We start from the raw sequence: 11,251 nt of genomic DNA, 5'->3' as shown, positions 1-11,251 counted from the left end.
ATGCTGTGTATCCTCTGATCAGCATCCACTGTATGGTACTGTTTCTCCCATAGCCAAGATCCATGGATCCAGGAACCAAGGGGTGGAAATGGGAGTGACATCTCTTACTATTGTCCCTTGTGGTCCACTAGGAAAATTTTGCTTCCTGTCCCATCAACCTTCAGCTATATTAGTATAAATGGTTTAGTTCCAAAGGGGGAGTGCTTCCACCAGGAGAGACAACAATGATTTCATTGAACTGGAATTAAGATGGCCAGCTGGTCACTTTGGGCTACTCATACCCATGAATCAACAAGCCAGGAGGGGAATTATATTACTGGCTGAGGTGATTGATTCATCAGGGTGAAACAGGACTGCAACAACACGATGGAGGTAAAGAAGAGCTTTTGTGGAATATAGGAGATGCCCTAGGGCATCTTTTAGTATTACCCTGCCCCGTGGTTACAATCAAAGGAAAACTTCAACAACTTAATCCAGGCAGGACTACCAGTGGCTCTTATACTTCAAGAATGAAGGTCTGGAAGAGAACCACTGTCAACCCTAGTAATTTCTGACAGTAAAGGAAACATGGAATGGGTAGTGCAAGAAGATAGTTATAAATATGAACCACCACCATGTGATGAGTTACAGAAATGAGGACTGTAATGCAGTTTTGTTCATGTATAGTATTTAAGTTGTAAGATGTAAAGTTTAAAAATGAATGTTATTGAAGACCTTGCATCCTATTCTAGGGAGATTTAATGTATTTCTGTTTTTTGCAGGATAGTTAAGCATTGTTAGGTGAGGAAAAAGTTATGTTTTATTTTTTTCTATTTTGAAATTAAGTATGGTTTAAGGTGATGAATATAGCTGCCAAGTTGACAAGGGGTGGACTGTCATGGTCAAGTTCATGTGTCAACTTGGCAAAGTGGTGGTACCTGTTAGTCTGGTTGGGCAAGTGCTGGTCTGTCTTTTGCTATGAGGACATTTCATAGAATTAAATCATGATCATATTGACAACATCCACAGCTGATTCTACAGCCAAGGGGAGTGTCTCCTGCAGTGAGGGATGTTTAATCTCATCAATGGAAGGCTTTTAAGGAGGATTCAAAAGAGACAGTCTCTCTTCCAGCTTTGTCTGGTGGGCCTCTCCTGTGGAATTCATCCAGACCCTCCATTGAAGTCATAAGCTTCACATAAGCTACAATCGGATGGTTATGTGAAACACATTTATAAATTTTAATTTTATGGATGTTTTCTGTTGATTCTGTTTCTCTGGAGAGCAGTAACTAATATACCAGAGAAGCTCTGTAATCCAGAAATGTTGGACTCTGAAAATACAACAGCCAGTTTCATTGTAACATCCCCTGTCCCTTAATGACAATGCCCCTTTTCAGCAGTTTGAGAGTCTTCATCCACCCTCCTCATTTTTGGGCCCTGTCTTTTAAAACTCTTAACCAGCTTTATTTGCAGTATCATACAGTCCTTTACCCACATCCAGGTGAACAGTTTAATGCTATTGTGAGAATAACAATACCAGCCCTTGTAGAGTGGAACAGAAGTTTCAGATGCTTAGATGAAGATGAAAGAATTTAATTCCATGCCATAACAGCAGGAAGGAGCCAGGGTGGACCAACACAGCAATTCTCTTCCCGTCCACCCAATGCCTACACTTCCATTCTCATGTGTAAACAATTCTAGCAAACAGGCTGGAAATGTTAGAATTCCCTGGGACACTCAGCCTCCCTTCCCACTCCCATAATGTAGCTAGCCCTTAACAGAGATCTCCACACTGCGATTGCAGACCAAACTTCTGTGATAACTCTTTGACCCAGCATCCACCCTCAGTCAACTGAATTCCTGTGATAAATTCCCTCACTCAGTGTCCACCAAAACTATAGTGGCATTTACATTTTAAACCCCTCCAATGAAGTCACATTAACTCCCCCAAACCATGCTTCACTTATCCCCCTGTCCAGTACCTCAAATATAAAACATCCTCTAATTGCTCTCCCTGGTAGTCTGAATTTGACTTCAGACCCCCACCATGCTGGTGCCTGAATAAAGTCCTTTCCCTACGGTCAGTTTACTTCTGAGCCTACACTGGCCACAGCCAAAGGATGGTTTGCCTAAGAACAGGCTATGCCTATAGCTTACTTTGATGAGATTTTATATTGTTTTTTGACTTTGTAATGCATTAATATTGCTACTAAATTGTTATGGGGTCAGACCTATTTTTTGGGATTGAATCTTTGATTTGATTGTTTCCATGCAGATCAACTCACTCAACTGTGGTTGTGGCCTTTGATTAGGTTACTTCCATGGAAGGTGACACAACAATTGTGAGTGTAATCTTTTGACTTGATGGAGATGTGCCCCTCCCAACTAATACACCCTTAAAAGATATGTGGTTACCAAATATTTTCTCTCATTAAGTTGGCTACTTTTGAACTTTTGACAAAGCCCTTTGAAACACAGAAGTGTTCAATTTTGAGGAGTTCCCATTTATCTTTCTTTTGTTGCTTGTACTTTGTATATAAAGTTTAAAAAACGATCCCATATTACTATATCTTAGAGATGTTTCCCTGTATTTTCTTCTATGAGTTTTATGTATTACCCCTCATACTCAGATCTTTGATCTACTTTGTGTTAATTTTTTATAGGATGTGAAGTAGGGGTCCTTGTACATTTCTTTGGATATGAATATCCAGGTTTCCATACACCATTTATTTAAGAGATTATTTAGTCCTGGTTTAGGGAATTTGGGAGACTGGATGCAAATAAGTTACCATATATATGAGGGTCTACTGTGGATACAATGGAGCTAGTGGTTCCAATTCCCATGTGGGACCACTCTAGGCAGTGGGACTGGAAGGTTAACTTCCCTATTTAGGCATCAAACTAGAAATGTGGCACATTGGGGGCTGATGCTCAATCATTGGCCTCCAAGGTGACTGTGATTGAATACATTCATTCCTATTTCTCAGTAGCAGTTTCTGTGCTTTTTCATCTTGTTCTTTCTTGTATACTGCAGTGGTCATTCTCTGGTCTCTGGAGCCCCATAATCACTGCTTTGGATAGTTTCTGCCTGTTTTCTAGGTGTTTTTGATAGATGAGTGCATTCTGCCTCTCCTTAATCTGCCATCTTCCTGGAAGTTCTAACTTTGAAATTTATTTATTTATTTTGCATGGGCAGGCACAGGGAATTGAACCAGATCCCTGGCATGGCAGGCAAAAATTCTGCCACTGAGCCACCATTGCATTGCCATACATTTGTTATTTTTTATATTTACTTTATATGAATATTTTAGCCCATCATTGGAGAAATGATATTAATTTTTATTTCCATTTGCATTGACTGTCCATCAGGGAAGAGTTTAAGGGCAGAACTGGATAAACTCACAGAAAAAAATTTTCTAATATCTTTGAATAACTCTGAAATGCAAAAAGAAGAAAGAATCTTAATGTGTGCTATTTTTACTTTGGAAATGAGAATTCAAATGCCCTTTCACTGTACCACCTTTCTGTCCAGCACAAAATAACACATTAATCTTTTATATTGCATTAGAATGTCATTTTATATCAAGATTTGCAATAGAATGCAATCCTATAGTTCATAAAGTTCTTTAACATATAGATCTAAACTTACCTTCTCATTTGCCTTTTAAATGCCTAACATTTCAGTCCTCATAGAGTGGTCTCTTATTGTCATTTTTGAAATTTAAAATTTTAGAGTTATATTGCATGGACTTAGTGCTTTTTAAACCAAGTCTCTTGAAGTTGACATATACCTTCTTATATATTTCAGAAGTCTTATATACTTCTTAGTTTCTGAGAAAATCTCAACAGATTTTTTCATTGTTAAATTCCTATCAGATTCTGAGTTGATGAAGGAATCTGTTTAGTCTAGAATGGAAATACACAACAGCACATGTCAATATAATTATATATTACACTATCAAAATTATGCAATATCAAAATGTTTCCACATGATGCTGCTCTGAGTAATTAAAAATCCCATGAGTTTTGGCTTTGTTGTAAGGAATTTTAATATTGAAGTCAAAGAATCAGCTTAGTAGAACTCTGGATTCTTCCTCACACAATCTTGCTTGCTGTGGCAGAACCATTTGCAGTGAAGACATTCAATGGAAAGTGAGGGGTAGCAGTGAGCCTGGAGGGGCCTTGGCCCTGGTCAGCCCCTACTGGTTCCCAGTGCCAGAGCTGAGGTCTCACAGGCCGCCCCCATCTGCACCCTGTGCTAAGCAGCTGGCAGCTGCCACAGCTCTTTCCCCACTCACCCCTCCAGAGGCAGCTGGGTCTCCTCAGGAAGCTCTGGCAGGAGAGGAGTTTGCCAGCTGCTGTGCTGCTGCACAGCTGGATAGTATGCAGTCCTTTTGGGAGCCAAGTGGTTACAAAGAAAACCAGCAGTTACCCATAGTAGCACCTATGCATATTAACATTGTAGTATCTTCACAGGAGATACACAGATTATCCCAAATTGAAAACTTTAGCCCTCATCAGGCCCAGATGTTCCAGAATTTTAGGGGTGGAGGTGGCAGTGGTGGAAGCAGTGGCAACAGCAGTGGTCTGCAGACTGTGAGGAACAGCAGCTACTGTTGCAGCAATGACTAGTGAGACCTCTGGTCATCAAGGCCACCAGGGTGTCAGAAAAGAAACTGGAGACTTTTACTATATGGCTGGTAATAAAGATCCAGTGAGGACAGGAAGCCCAAGAAGGCCTGCTGGGCATTGTAGAACCATGGGCCTCTGCAGTGAGAGTCATGTGAGCCAATTTCAAGCACAGCACTCTGCCTTTGGTGGTGTTTCTCATTATCAGGAGTATTACATGGGACATTTTTCCTCTTGGAGTGCTTGACCCCCAATACATGAACCCACATATGACCTATTCAGAAAGGGCCAACAGGAGTTATTTTCATGCTCCATTTTCTCACAGCCGTGCTTATCACACAGACACTCAGACTCATGCTTATGGAAAACATACTGCATGCTTGAAATCTTAGCTCCAATATAAGAGACAGATATACTAAAAAAAGAATATAAAGAATATAAAACTAGAATATAAAGATTTAAGCAGCAGTTCTATTCAGAGAATAATTACTGCAGCACAGTACAGGACAGAAGCCCAAGGAAGCATCCATTTGTTAACAGAGTGTGGAACCTCTGAAAAATGACAAAAGTTGCATGTTGGCTTGAAAGAATTATGTGCCCTAGAAAAGCCATGGTTTAACTGTAATCCAATCTTGTGGAAGCAGCCATTTTCTTTTAATTCCTATTCAATACTATAGGTTGGAAACTTGATTAGCTTACCTCCTCAGAGATGTGACTCACCCAACTGAGGGTATTAACATTGGATTAGAGAGAGAGTGACTCCACCCATTCCAGGTGAGTCTTGATTAGTTTACTGGAATCCTTTAAAAGAGGAAGCATTTTGGAGAGCCATGAGAGAGTCACAAAGATGATGAGAGCCAATGTAGCCAGAGGCCTTTGGAGAATGCCACTAGCGGAGCCTCACAAAACAAGAAGCCTGGAGAAAAAGCTAGCTAGCCATGGCCTTTACAGCTGAGAGAGAAACACTACATGTAGTTGGCCTACTGGAACCAAGATTTCTTTCCCTGGATGTCTTAGATTGGACATTTTCATAGCCTTGCTTTAATTGGACATTTTTGTGACCTTAGACCTGTAAACTTGCATTGTGTTAAATAACCCTTTTTAAAAGCTTTTCTGTTTCTGGTATATCACATTCTGGCAGGTAGCACACTAGAATAGGGGGTTTGATGGGTTGCTCACCAGTAGACACTTACAATGACCTCAGCAGTCAGGAAGCTGGACATGTCTCATGTCTATTGATGGTCTACCAAAGGCATCCAACTGAAGCATGGTTCCCAGAAGTTTCAAGAGTCTTTTTGGGACCTTTCTCAGTGAAATTATTCAGACAAAAGCAGTGATCCTCCTGGAATGTCCATCTGGAAAAGGTACAGACAGCATGTGAGGTGTGGGATTTAGTTCATCCTGCAGAGCAGCTAATAAATAACAAGGAACCATCTGGAATAACTGCTGGGGTGGGGGGGCATCAGTGGCCAGACACACAGCTTACACCAGTCTGAAATGGTAGGGACCCTACCCAGTACTGAAAGTCTCCAAGCCATGGAGGAACCCATCCCATATGGGCATGGCTCCTCAAGGGGAATGGAAATGGACCTTACTAGTAGCAAGGGCTTAGCTTAACCAAGCTCCAATTGTGGAACTGACAAATTCTGACTATTGAAAGCAGGCCCCTAGCACAGGTAAATTTGGTATATGCAGGAGTTTTTGCCCTGGCAAAAACAACAACAAAGGCTTTTGGAGTCAGACAGCACAAAAAAAAACTGTAAAAGGGCTGGATCCTAAGAAAAGGGGTCACACAAATCATGGGGATACTTAGAGTCTTGTACCATCTCAAGATCTTGATTGGCAAACCCTGGGAGCCTGCCGGGGTGGGTAGGGGTCTGCTCTAAAAAGGTTTTTTGCTTTTTTTCTCACTTCTTAACAGCTGATTAGATAGAACTGGAAGTACTTTCAGGCTTTAGCACTTACCCAGGCAAGGATGGAACTAAAGCATGTCAAAGAGATAAAGTAACTAGTCAGGTAAAAGGAGTTAATTCCCTAAGTGGTGTATCTTCCCCAAGAAAAGGGGGGTGGTGAGGCCCAGTTTAAGTGGAATCTTTCCTTCAGGGAATTCAGGTCTGGGGCTGGAAGGAAGAAGAAATTAAAGCCTGACTGCTACCTCACCTCTGTCTCAGCCACACCCCTAGCAGGGAGAGTCTGCTGAAATTAAAGGGATCACATTACTATATGCTGATAGGAAACAACAAGCAGACAAGTAACATATGCTGGGCAGGATAGGAAAAGCACAGAGTCTAGAAACTTCTTAGGAAAGTCTGACAAACTGATTGTGGCTATTTTGTCCTCCTGAGACTTGGGTCTGGTCTGGGTTTGGTCTGGGAAATATGATCAGGGTCAATAATATCTGAGGAGACCCTCCTCATACACAAAAAAGGCTCTATATAGGCAGGGCAAAAAATAGTAAAACAAAATTCTGAAAAATTTTGATCAGTTAAAGAGAGACCAAGTTAGAGGTCTAGAATAAGTTGAACTGGATTACAAAGAACAGATAGAGAAAAAGCCACCCAGCAAGAAAGCTGTAGGTAAAATAGGGAAAACTCACCTCCAGAAAAAATTAATTAAGGAAATCAAATGCCTAAGTGCAAATAATAATAATAATAATAATAATAATAATAATAATAATAATAATAATAATAATAAATGTCATATTAGGATAATCAAAGTTATGGCTCAATCATAGGACTAAGCCAGGACTTCAAATTACACGAAGAAATTGAAAGTTTGAAAAAACAGCTTACAAAGCTTATAGGAAAGAAAGGAACAGAAGAGATGAAAAACAATGGAAACCTACAACAATAGATTTGAAGAGGGAGAATAAAAGATTAGCAAACTAGAGGAGCAGAACCTGAAATATAACATGCAAAAGAAAATATAAGGGAAAAAATGGAAATATTAGCAGGGTGTCAGGAGATTTAATGACAGTATGAAGTGCATGAATATATTTTTTATGGGCGTTCTAGAGGAGGAGAGAAGGAAAAAGAAGCAGAAAGAGTAATGGAGGAAAGAATCACTGAAAATTTCACGTGTTATGAGAGACATAAAATTATAGATCCAAGAAGTGCAGCATACCCAAAACTGAATAGATCCAAACAGATACACTCCAAGACACTTATTAATCAGATTGTCAAATGTTAGACAAAAAGAGAAGTTTGAAAGCAGTAAGAGAAAAGGAATCCATTATATACAAGGGAGGATCAATAAGACCATGTGTGGATTTCTAAGCAGAAACCATGAAGGCAAGAAAGCTGTGGTATAATATATTTATGATTCTGAAAGATAAAAATTGCCTATGTCCATCAGTATCATGAGACAGTCTATGCCTTTTTAAAAACTATTTTTATTGAGAAACCTTCACACATATACAGTCCAATAGATCAGGAGCTGAAAATTCAACAGCCTCTTTCAACATCTTCAGAAGAGTGGTATGGCAGTGGGGATGAAAAAGTAAAGACAGGCATATCCAGAAATGATTGCTGCTGGAAAGGAACCCCCTGGTGTCATGACATCTGCAAGCTCACAGAAGCTTGGTAGTAACCAAGGGAGACCAAATGGTTCCCTGGGTGGGACATTACCTTTATTTTTTCCTGACTCAAACAATGTATCTCCAGCAGCATCTTGTACCCTGAAGCAAAGTTCAAGGCTAAAGAGAGGGAGAATGATACAGAGATGATTTCATCCAAACAAGATGTTTATCCTCCAAAGGGATATTTCCCATCAGGAAAGAAGTGGAGACCCATTGGTACTGTGAATAAGCAAAAGAAAAACAACAGCTACCACTTTTACCCACACAGCCACCTCAGATGCTAGAAGATATCTTCTTCACCTTCCATAAGGTGGTGTGAATGGAGAGCCAAAGCCAAAAAAATCAAAAATAAAAGAAGGAGATAAGGAAAACTTGGAGGCAGTCAAGGAAGGGGTAAAACAAACAAGCAGTTCCCATTGAAGAATCTCAAGAACCTGAGATCAAACCAAAATTTGCCACCCAACCAGTGGATAAAACTGATGCCAGAAACAAGTATTTTTTCCTTTATATCTGTGTAGTAAATAAGTGTGAACTTCGAGCCATTATTATAATCATCAATTCTGAAGAAGAACAGACTAAACTGGTAACTTACCAGAGTGATCTGAAGTCATTGATCCCTACTTCCAGCAGCACTGAAAGCAAGGTGCTCCAAGCTTTATCCTTTATGCAGCAGGAATCTGTTGTGACAGAACCTTCTGTTATGGGAAAACTGGTTTGCTGACTCTGTGGCAAGTGGGACAGTTACCTGAACATGGGTGACCTCTTTGGAAACTTTTACTCCCAAGGCTAAGCAGCCACTCTTGAAAAATTCACCTACTAAGGGAGCCATGTAATTGCAGAGTAAAATTAAGGTATGTTACAAAAATGCATCTAATAGCTACAAGATTGACACTGAGGAGGAGGGAGAGCAGCAGTAATAGCAGAAGGAGCAGAGGAGCCTGGCTTCCCACCCTAAGTTTAAGCAGTGACACTACTTGGAAGACTATGGTGGAGGTCTTTGGTTACCAAATAGGGACCTCCTTTGTGAAAAAGCAGCCACTGAGGGTAACAGTGAAAAGACTGAGTTGGACTCCAAATCCTCCATGCCCACCAGTTCAGAAGGTGGCACTGAGTTGGATTTAAAAATCCCTGAACTAAATCTTGGCAGAAATGAATTTTGATTCCATGAGGATTGGATTCTCTGGGTCAGTGGAATCTCCCTGATCTGTGGCAGTCTCTATGGCTGGTAGGAAGTGATGGAAATAACCAGAGAGATGAAATATTCCCACTGCTAGGAGACAGGTGCCACCTTGGGCTGCTACAACAAAGGTTCTTTCTTCTGATATCATTATCCCTGTGCCATTGATGCAAATTGTTGCTATACAGTAAGAACTTCTCCATGAAGTGCTCCAAGCACAAACCTCTCCTTCTGTTTCCTCTCCCTTTACTCCAGAATAAGACTGATAGAAGGAGCCTCAGCACAGAGCAGCTATAGCTAGGGACAGTGGGCTGTGTGTGCAAAAGAATAGAAATGATAGCAAGTACAGGTGAAACTTTGGAGATAAGTTGATGGATACTCATGAAGGCATGAAAAATATACTACTGCACAGCCACAACCACCACCTCACCTCCTGATATCTGTCTCCTTCTCATTCCATTTTCATAATTTGTGCAATAATACCACACAGCCTGAGCTCCATCCTGACTCCAAGGCCCTCCGCAGATAGACTGGGACATGTTTTTTTAATTAAGATTTGAATGTCTTTTGAAGAAGTGGTGTGCTGGGGCCACTCTTTTGGATGCCTAGAGGCCTACTGTGGTTTACAGAGGTTTCCCCACTGCCCTTGTTCATATATGTCCTCTGAAAGCTTTACTTCCTTTATTCATTATTCTTGATTCAGTTTTCTCACCAGTTTCCTTAGAACCTCTCAAGGGGAGGCTCAAAATCCCTGCATGAGATTATCCTTGTAGAACTGTGAGCTCCCTGGGGCCTTAGGCTACCAGGCATTAAGGCAATGGAGATGAGATTATGTTGCAGCCAAACCAGTATCTGAACCCTGAAGAGGCTGTCCAGCTGATGAAGTGACATCTGGGGCTCACACCCCACTTTGGACCAAAGGCTATGGCACACTTGGAAGCAGAACACTTCTTTGCCCACAGTGGGTGGTAGTCATGGTGGTAAGGAAGTTAGGTGTTAAAGGTAGGTGTAGTTTGCAAACCAGGGGAAGGATGTCATCATATACTTCAGACCCTGAGAAACAAAGACCCAGGAGGACACAGGTGGTTAGCTTGCTGCTGAGGGGTGTGTGTTTCAGCCTTTTGAGAATGGCCCAGTTCCATTATGTTTCAGGTATAGACCTGGGTCCAAGAGATTACCCACCCTCCTGGGTAGACAACCTCAAATGGGGCAAATGCCTCATCTACATGTCTGTAGGGAAGGGCCTGGTCTTCTCTTAGAAAAGAAAGTTGGCTGGCTCCACCCTCTCCCAGGTCCTGAGAAAGGAGATATTAGTGGTACCAGAGTACCTATGACTTAATATTATTGTCTTAGTTGAATGTGACTCTAATTCCCTAGAAGTGAAAACTTAAATCTCAAAAATATAAGAAACAAAAATATAAAGAACACAAAAAACAAAAAGAAAGAGAGAGTGAGAAGAAGGAAATATCTCCAGTCTACACTACTTACTGTGCTCTGTTCAATACAGAAGAGACCAAATTTTCAGTGCAAAAGAGTCATGGCTTGAAGGCCAGAGAGAGTGGAAGGCCATGGCACTGGCCCCTGCTCTCTGCTTTCAAAATACAAGCTCTAGGGCCTCAGCCTCACTTTAAAGGACTTGGAGCTCCTGCTGGGGTGTTTAAGCTAAAGTCAGGAGGCCACATCTTTGGGGGGAGACCTTTGTTGCAATTCCTGGCCTAGTAATTTGCTATGCGCCATTAGATCCCATCAGAATTGGGGCCAGCCTACACTTCAAGGCCCCTGGGTTTGGCTCTCAGGTAACAAGCATGCTTCCAGTACTGCACTTCCCCTTGGCAACAGTTTTAACACCTCCAGTACACAGTAGGTGCTCTTAGTAGATAGTAGGACTT

At 41.2% G+C, this 11,251-nt stretch overlaps 1 pseudogene; it reads left to right on the top strand.

Moving 5' to 3' along the window:
• Nucleotides 1–366: 366 nt before the first annotated feature.
• On the top strand, nucleotides 367–9,659 carry LOC143672527 (transcription factor 20 pseudogene; annotated as a pseudogene).
• The last annotated feature ends 1,592 nt before the right edge of the window (nucleotides 9,660–11,251 follow it).

This window comes from Tamandua tetradactyla, chromosome Y (genome assembly GCF_023851605.1).
Source record: "Tamandua tetradactyla isolate mTamTet1 chromosome Y, mTamTet1.pri, whole genome shotgun sequence".
Classification (NCBI taxonomy): Eukaryota; Metazoa; Chordata; class Mammalia; order Pilosa; family Myrmecophagidae; genus Tamandua; species Tamandua tetradactyla.
The sequence above is the reverse complement of the archived record's forward strand: the minus strand, read 5'-3'. Positions and strand labels throughout refer to the sequence as shown.